The sequence below is a fragment of the Apis dorsata genome, unplaced genomic scaffold (genome assembly GCF_000469605.1).
Source record: "Apis dorsata unplaced genomic scaffold, Apis dorsata 1.3 scaffold_254, whole genome shotgun sequence".
NCBI lineage: Eukaryota > Metazoa > Arthropoda > Insecta > Hymenoptera > Apidae > Apis > Apis dorsata.
In genome coordinates, this window is record NW_006263532.1 from 159292 (window position 1) to 167799 (window position 8508).

An 8508-nucleotide genomic window follows, 5' to 3' on the forward strand; every position below is an offset into this window, starting at 1 on the left:
GCTACTCGAAACTACTTCTAACTTGAAAATATTTGCGTATATCCTTATTACGAAGTTTCTTGATCGGGGAGAGTGGCGAGAAGGAGGAAGGGAAGGGAAGTTGGGGAAAGTGTTGGCAGCCGGGCGGAATGTAACGGCTCAAGGAGGGGATAAAAAAATTGTAAAAGTTTATTCGCTTACTCGAAGTGGCGAGTGGTAGAGTAAACGGTGATACAGTTGGTCTTTCAATTTCGTTGCTTGGTCTAATCGAATTAGGATGAGCCTGGAAGAATTTCTTCTTTTTTTTAATCGCAAGGTTTTCACGTTACAAGTGTTGGATATATGCGCCATTGTGATTGGAAATTTAATATATTTTCCTCGATAATTGGAAAGATCTTTCTTTTTTAAATTCTGTTTCATACAGAGAGTATCATTCTTTCGTTCTTTTTTTTTTTTCTTTTTTGAAATATAACTTTGTAACGATACGAGACAAGGCGAAATTTGTTCAGGTTTTCCCTGTTGCAGAAAATACGATGAAAATTTAATTTTCACCTTAGCAATTAATGATTTTCTTTATTCGAAAAAGGAGAGATGAAAAACTTTGAAAATTTTAAATAATCCTTTCAATACGTAATTTAATTCAATTATAAAATCTTCACGATTCAACGTTAAATTATTATTTTATTTATTCTTTAGAATTATTTATCGACAATCTTGATAATTATTTAAAAGTTTTCACCAAAAAATGTAGAACGATTGAAAATCTTCACACACCATTATTACGACTACAATTTACTTCTTTAAATCCTCGATTAACCGCCTGAATCAAAGGTTTCGCCTCCGTTTACGTCAAATGTAGGCTAATAACGTTCGCTAATCCTCGCCACGATAATGAGGTTCACGCAAACGTCATACGAGCCTTGCGACCTCACAGAGGCCGTCCATAACCCCGCGAAAGCGGTTGTCCTGGCGGAAATGTTTATCCCACCAAGTGGCGAGATTTGGAATTCTGCCACTTGCTCTACATACGTGAACTGCACGGTCAAACAGCTATTCGCATTTCGCGGCACACTCCTGCGATTTACACCAAGATTGCGTTATCTCGAGATCTTGAACAATCGCTCCTTTCCCTTTTTCCCATCTTTTTTCGTATCTTGAATATTATATTTTAATAATATGACAACAGTGTGTCGTTTTCTTGTTCGTTCATAGATTCTTTTCGATTTAGGAAGGAAGGACTCGTCTTTAATTTTATTAACCGGTTCGAATGAAAATTTAGAAAATTCTTTACCGTTGGAATATTTTTGAAAAGTTGGATATTTTTTATCGATTGATAGAAGGAAGCTTGTTTAGAAACTTGTTTAATATTATACGATTTGAAGATAGAATTTTGGGATAAAATGATTTTTATATCTATTAACGCATAATTTTCTTTCATATATTCTATTTTTTTCTCAAACAATTAAGCAATCACTATATGATGAAATAATATAAATATAATGTAATAATCGAGTACAATTATATAATTAAAAATAAAATATTAAAATTATAAATATAATATAAAAAATTAATATTGAATAATAAGAGCTGCTCTCTTTTTACAGATAAAATAATTTTCCATAAAATATATTCAACATCCAATAAATATTAAATATTTGTTCCTAGTTTGCATATCCGTTTCGTAAAACCGATTAAAACCCTTGAAAAGAAGTTGCATGTTATCTTCCATGCATTATAGTATTTGTAAGTTACTTACAAACGAAAAGATTGCAACTTCGCGAGTGCAACGAGTGTCGTGCACATTCTTGGTCAATAAATTCAGTAATTTTCCGTTATCTACGTCTATCCCATTCCACGTTACAAGCCTCTGAACGAGGATTAATGTAAAAATGGTTACTCTTCTGCTAAAAATATTTCTGGTTATTATCTGTGAAATATGTCACGGTTGCAATATGCGCTCGTATTACGATACATCGGCCGCAAACACCGTTTTCCCGATACGATGCGAGCAAATTGCACGCGTTTCCTCGTTTATATGGAACATCACGAGTTGAAACGTAAATTCGTGTGACCATTTGAGGGGGGAAGACAAAAAGTGCACAATATCGGAATATCGTAATGAAAAAGAAAGATTATACTTTGTATAATCGAAAATATTAACCTTTCAGCAATCTTATAAAAAGAACACGCTCTGGTTAATTATTTTAGGAAGACGGAGCGTTTTTAAAAGAATCATATCGAAACCAACGCTCGTCGATTTTTTACGAAATGGAAAAAGTATTTTAAATTTTTCTTTAATATTATTCTTTAACATCAATGAAATTAGTAAGTTTCGATATACCATGGATCCTTCCATTTATCTTTCTTAGAAAAATATTAAAAATAAGAGAAAGTACAGTGTCTTCGCACGAGAATCAATCGTTCTGTAATTATACGCACCAACGTTGTCGTACCCGGTGAAAGTTAACGTGCAAGTTGTACGCGTAACAACGCGATATGTTAATCAAGCTGAACGATTTTTTATCAAACATTTTCCCGTTATAAACTGTCCCCGGACTCCGTCACTGGTCTCGCACGGAAAAAGAAAATCGATACGAGCCCTACCGTCCATCCGAACTAGGTGTTTGTTCGATATGCTTTACCGAATACTGAAACACAAGCATAACGTGAATTCTTGATTAAATAGCTGGGGGCGTATCGCAAATATAACGGACATTTCGTACACGGAGCTGATGGATTCTTTGATTCTTTCACGAATATATATATATATATATATACGTGTACCTATAAAATGTCGATAGTGTATCTTCGTGCAGTTTAATTTTCGTTTGAATATGAACTATATGTTGGATGATGATGGAATGGAGTGTAATACAGGAGCTTTAGAAATAGTCAAATTTTCATAGTTGCACGTTCTTTGCTTTCATAGTCAACAGCCATTAATTTATTATATGCAAAATAGTGTTCAATTTTAGAATTTATTATAATACTCAATTACGAAAAATTGTTTATATATAACAATAATTCGTAAAATTTCGAGACACAAAAATATTAAATTTTGAAAAGGTATTTCTATATTCATTCTCGGAGAGATAAAACGAAATAACAAAGTTTGACTGTCTATTTCTGAAACCCTTTATATACAGGTATATTTCAAATATTGATAATATTCAAATATAGATTTGAACTTATAATACTTTCGAATACAATTTCGAGTCTAGATAAATTATCGTTTCGATTTCTAATATGATCGATTATATAAAAAATAATTTCCAACCAATGTAGGATGACTCACTACACCTAAATATTCATCTCGACCTGAATCTCGAATAATAATAAATCGTGAAAAAATTGACGCGCGTTGCCAACTTGTCATTCTGTCATCTGTGATATACGAGGAGTGTGATATGAAAAAAATATTTGCAAATAATAAACGATCGTCCCTTCATTTTTCTATTCGATAACGTATCGAAACGTGCGATTCACGGTTAATAATACTTATTGCAAGTTTTAAACTCTCTTGCCTCTTCGGCCCGGTTGCTTTTCACCGGGATGAACTGTGAACTCGGTCATGCTCGCTGCATAAACGACAAGGTTCGTGCTGTAATTCGCTGACATAAAACTCTTGCACATGGTGGAAAAAGCTTGGTCAAAAAAAAAAAAAGGAAAAGAAAAGAAAAGAAAGAAAGAAAGAAAGAAAAAAAAAAGAAAGAATAAAAGAGAGAAAAAAAAAGAAGAATCGTTTCCACTCTTAATTAATAGCGTCGTTTACGATGAAACAATGCATCCTTGCGTCAGCGAAATGAAAAAAAGGGAACGGAGAAAAAGAACGAGGGACAAAACGAAGCGATTCACCGTGTTAATTAACGAAAGACTTCCGTGTAATATAATCGTTTAAAATTTTTCCACGCGAAAATTCATAAATATTGCAATTGCAAATGAGCCGTGCGCACATTTTCGCTTGGGAAAAACCGCAAACAAGTGGCCGAGTATTTTATGATATCGCGTAACATTCACGTATATTCGCTAATTTTAAATTATAATGCTTATTGACTCGTTTGCAGTTAATGTTAAATTAACAGCAACAGCAATATTAATCATTTATTAATTCTTTCTCGGGCTGCTTATTTATTTCTATTTTTCAATATTTTCATAAATTTATAAGAACATTTCCTTTCCCATTTTCCATCTGAATATTTTATATATTCCAGGAAGAAATTTAAAAAAGGAATCATAATATGAACAAAATTAATTCCAAATAATTAAAGAAAGAAAAGCGGATAAATAATCCAAGAAATAACGTAGCTTTACCCTTTACCTCTCCATATCGATATTCCGGATAAAAAGAATCTCTGACTCTCTCCTTACTCCCTGGGGAGAATGCTTATCGTACATATCGTGCACGAATGACGTTCACGGATGAATTTCGCCAGAGGAGAAATCTTATCGGTTGAAAATCGGGCGGCACGATCGAGATGCATGGATCGTTTCGTGTCGCGATACACTTGTCGTGAACGTACGAGAACGATTCCACGTGTGCGTAGCCAGATCGTTGCGAGAGGCTGACTCAGCCTAGGAGGAGTCGAACCTGGAGCTCTTTCGGCTAGGAAAATTTCAATTACTCGCTCGGAGACGCAATATCGGGTAACATAAATATCGCATTGACAGCCCGGTAAATAGGGATTCATTGTAAAAACATCTAATGGCCGAAGAGAGGGGTGCCTGCCACGGGGTTGCTCTATGGAAGGCTGAAAAGTAACCCCAAATAGAACCCCTGGCTGGGTGCCTGGCTAGGTTCATCATGGAGGGAAAGGCGGTGGAAAAGAAAAAAAAAAGTAATAGAACGAATTTTGCGCGTGATAAAAAATGTAGGAACGACTTAATATATTCACAGATGCAAGAGAATAATTTAAATTTCTCTCGTTTGCGACGCTCTCGTTCTGGATTATACGATTGTGATACGTGAATGATGAAATTATACTTGACCATACGTATATCCACTCTTCTTAGTTAAAATTTTCCTGCTTAATATGTTTGAAGATATTCGTCTTTGAAATATATTTAACTTTGAAACGAAAAGATAAAAGAATGCTTTAGATATTTTAAAATGGAAGGTTAAAAGAAAGTTTTAAATACTTTGAAATAGCGGGTAAAAGAAAGCTTTTTGAAATATCTTGAAAAAAAATGAAAAAAAAAGATAAAAAATTTTAGCTAGGGGATTTTAGGTGGATGTACTTATGCGAATGGTACTTGACTATGATCCAGGTCATGGAGTAGATCGAAAATACGAAGTAGGTTAAAATTACAATATCTTCGCATTCTTCTTTCTCTAAAAAAAAAAAAAAAATCAAAAGCTTATATTTCGTAGATCTCGATTTATTTCGTTAATGCCATAAGTTTGCAAAATTATATTTTCAAGATGCAAGTTTCGTGATCGATCTTATTCGACCGAAGAAATCTCTTGTAAATTAAAATTCGTTTAAACGATAAATCCCCCAAAGTTATAAATATATTAAAACACAAGCGAAATATATTTCAATGGGGCGGCAATGGACTAAATAACAGTGCACTTGAGAAGAAAGCAATGGTAAAGTTCTGTACCGAGCTTTAAAGCTCGGGTAACGCAACTGTTTGTTCCACATTATGAAAAACGTCTTGGCTGTAATGGCGAAACTTTCCTCGGGAGCCACTGTTAAAAACGAAGTTTTCTAACGACAAAGAGGAGTGTTCTCATTGTAAATTCATAGTAGGCGAGGAACCCCGAAAGTGTTTCAAGGGTGGCTCGAATGAGAAATGCGGGACTGTTCTTGGGGAACCGCCTAGGACCAATCAGCTCCGTCTTTCCATCGTGTTAAAACTACTGGAATGGCTTAAACGGTGCTACGAATCGTAGAGGGCAAAACTATATATATATATATATGTATATATAGGGTGAGCACCACGCGAACTTCACCCGTGAACCGTCGTTATTCAAGTGTTACACGAACACGTTATACTACTTACCCTTGCTACTTGCCCCTTGTATTGCCCTACCAGGAACCATATTGCCTTTACCCACGAATGAACGCGTTGCACAACGAACGTTAAGTTAAAGATGTGCGCTATTTTTTGAATCAAATAAATCCGCGATGTAACTAAAATATTTTATATACGATTAATAAACCAATTTGTAATTACTTTCATTAGCATGGATATTTAAATCGAAAAAGAAAAAAAAATATAGAAATATTTTATCATTTTCATTGATACGTAGTCATTGATAAGAATCGTTGAAATAATATTGGACTAGCTGAAAAGGGTTAAAATTAACGCGATACGAATTTTGCCAAAAGGAAAGGCTGTAGAAGCAAGATAGAAATTCTGAAGTCATTTAATTTGATGTGATAGTTTCTACCATCTACGATATTTGTAAGTTGAAAAGAAAATATTATTGGTGGAAATATTATTCACGTAAGCAGAGTTGAGAAATGTTAAGAAAATTAAATACCAAAAATTGCAGCCTGTTATTATTTTTCTTCCTTATATTGCAATTTATGGATCCAACACTTTCATCTTCAACTCCGAACATTTGTTTGCACATTATATATATTTTTCCATGATGCAAAGGTAACGCCTACGCGCGAAATGAGCTTCATTCGTTTGCATTAGTGTCGCATGCAATCTTAAAATGTGCCAGCCAAATTTAAAATTTGGAAAATTAAGCAAGAAGTTCAATGCTCTTCGAAAGTTGCGAGTATTAAACCTGGTTCCCATTACAAAGAATATTCTTTGGGAAACGATGCCAATTACTAGGTCTCCCTAGTACGAGGAGGTGACTATGTAAGAGATCCGCCCTAGAGACCCTAATCCACCCTCCAACCACTCTCCATTACATAAGTCTTGGTATTCAAACCGTTGCCAACGGGGATACCGAGCTCTGACTTCACTTTCCATGTAAATCCACGCAAAGAAAAGACGGACTACGCCAATTTCCTTGCAATAACATTTGCATAAGCGTAGCACAATAGTTGCAATAAATTTTTACAATTTCTCTCGTACGTAAATTCGATTCATCCATAGAATTCAAAATCGATCATTCTACTAGTGCCTAATGAATAAGAACGTTTAGATACTTTTCTACTAACACCAGAATTCGCGTAGAATTCCAACCGGCAAAAATATCTTCGAATTCTATCATTTTTATTTTTCTCTTCCTTTTGGATCGGGAAGCAATGCGATTTGTTTCTTGTCGCGTCGCCAGCGACTCCGGTCGTATGCCATTTCTCGGTTGACCCACTCATCCTCGCGATAGAATCCGGCACACGAGTCCGATTTCCCCTGTAACCCCCGGTTTATTAGTGGGGGACCCGATCATCCCTTTGTGAGACCCCCATTGTGACCCATTGGTCCACGTAAACGAAATTGCCGAGGGGCAATGCAGGGATTGAATACAAAAGCGAATATAGTATCTGGGCGTGACTGGCGACGATTCGCCGCGGCTTCGCCCGTTTTCACGCTACAGTTGTCGAAAAACTGACCCCCTTCGATCGACGCCGTCTCCTTACATCGACGCCGCTTCCCTTTCCCTGCCCATATCCGCGAAACATCATTCAACTTCGATATTTTCGTCGTTTCGATTTTTAGAGGAGAAATACGATGAGATGATATCGGCTTTTTTCTGAAAGAAATATAATTATTATTTTTTATTAATTTTCCGTTCGTTTTAATTGAAATCAATTGATCTCAAATGTTATATAAAATAAAATTTTGTACGAAAAATTGTTATTATGTAGTAAGTTTGAGTTATTCCGTTGGTTGGGAATGGTTCCATTATTCTTTTCTCAATTGATATTTTAATTTCATTTGCTTAATACGAGGAACGAAAGGTATATTTCATTTAAAAAAATTATTTCTGGAATCGTGGTTTCAACGATTCAAATGTAACATTCTTTCTGGAAAGTAGTTTAAAAGTACTTTCTCTTTTGCACGATTAATAAGAAAACTTTTTTAATTATCTATCAATTATATCAAAAGTCTTTCCATTGTTACAAATCTCTGTCTACCTCTTCCTACTGTTTACATTCTCCTGTTTGTCCTACTCATCGTTATTCCTATTTCTTTCGTATAATATAATTATATCCCGATTACGAAATCGCGAGTATCGGCGAAATTGAATTTTATCGTTCAATTAATTAGTCAGCCCGGCCGACGAACAAATCGACGGAATATCTGGCTGGCGCGTACCGGCGGCCACCGTTTCTCTTCGTCCAACGCCGGCGGAATTCCATTTATGCGCGGTGAAAAATTGGCCAAATCGGTTTTTATTGGATTCGATGTGTACACGCCGATACCGCGTGTGTACCTTCCGTTCAATCTTTTCTGTTATTGAATCGCGAATGAGAACAGGGGACGCGCGGTTTTAACGCCGAAATTTCTTTCCGCCCGATTGGCCGCGGAATATTTTCGAAAAAATTACCACGCCTCCCTCGTCGGCTCCGGCCCGCCAATTTCGTTCCTTTAATCTAGCGGGTTTAATCTCCAGTTTAAAAC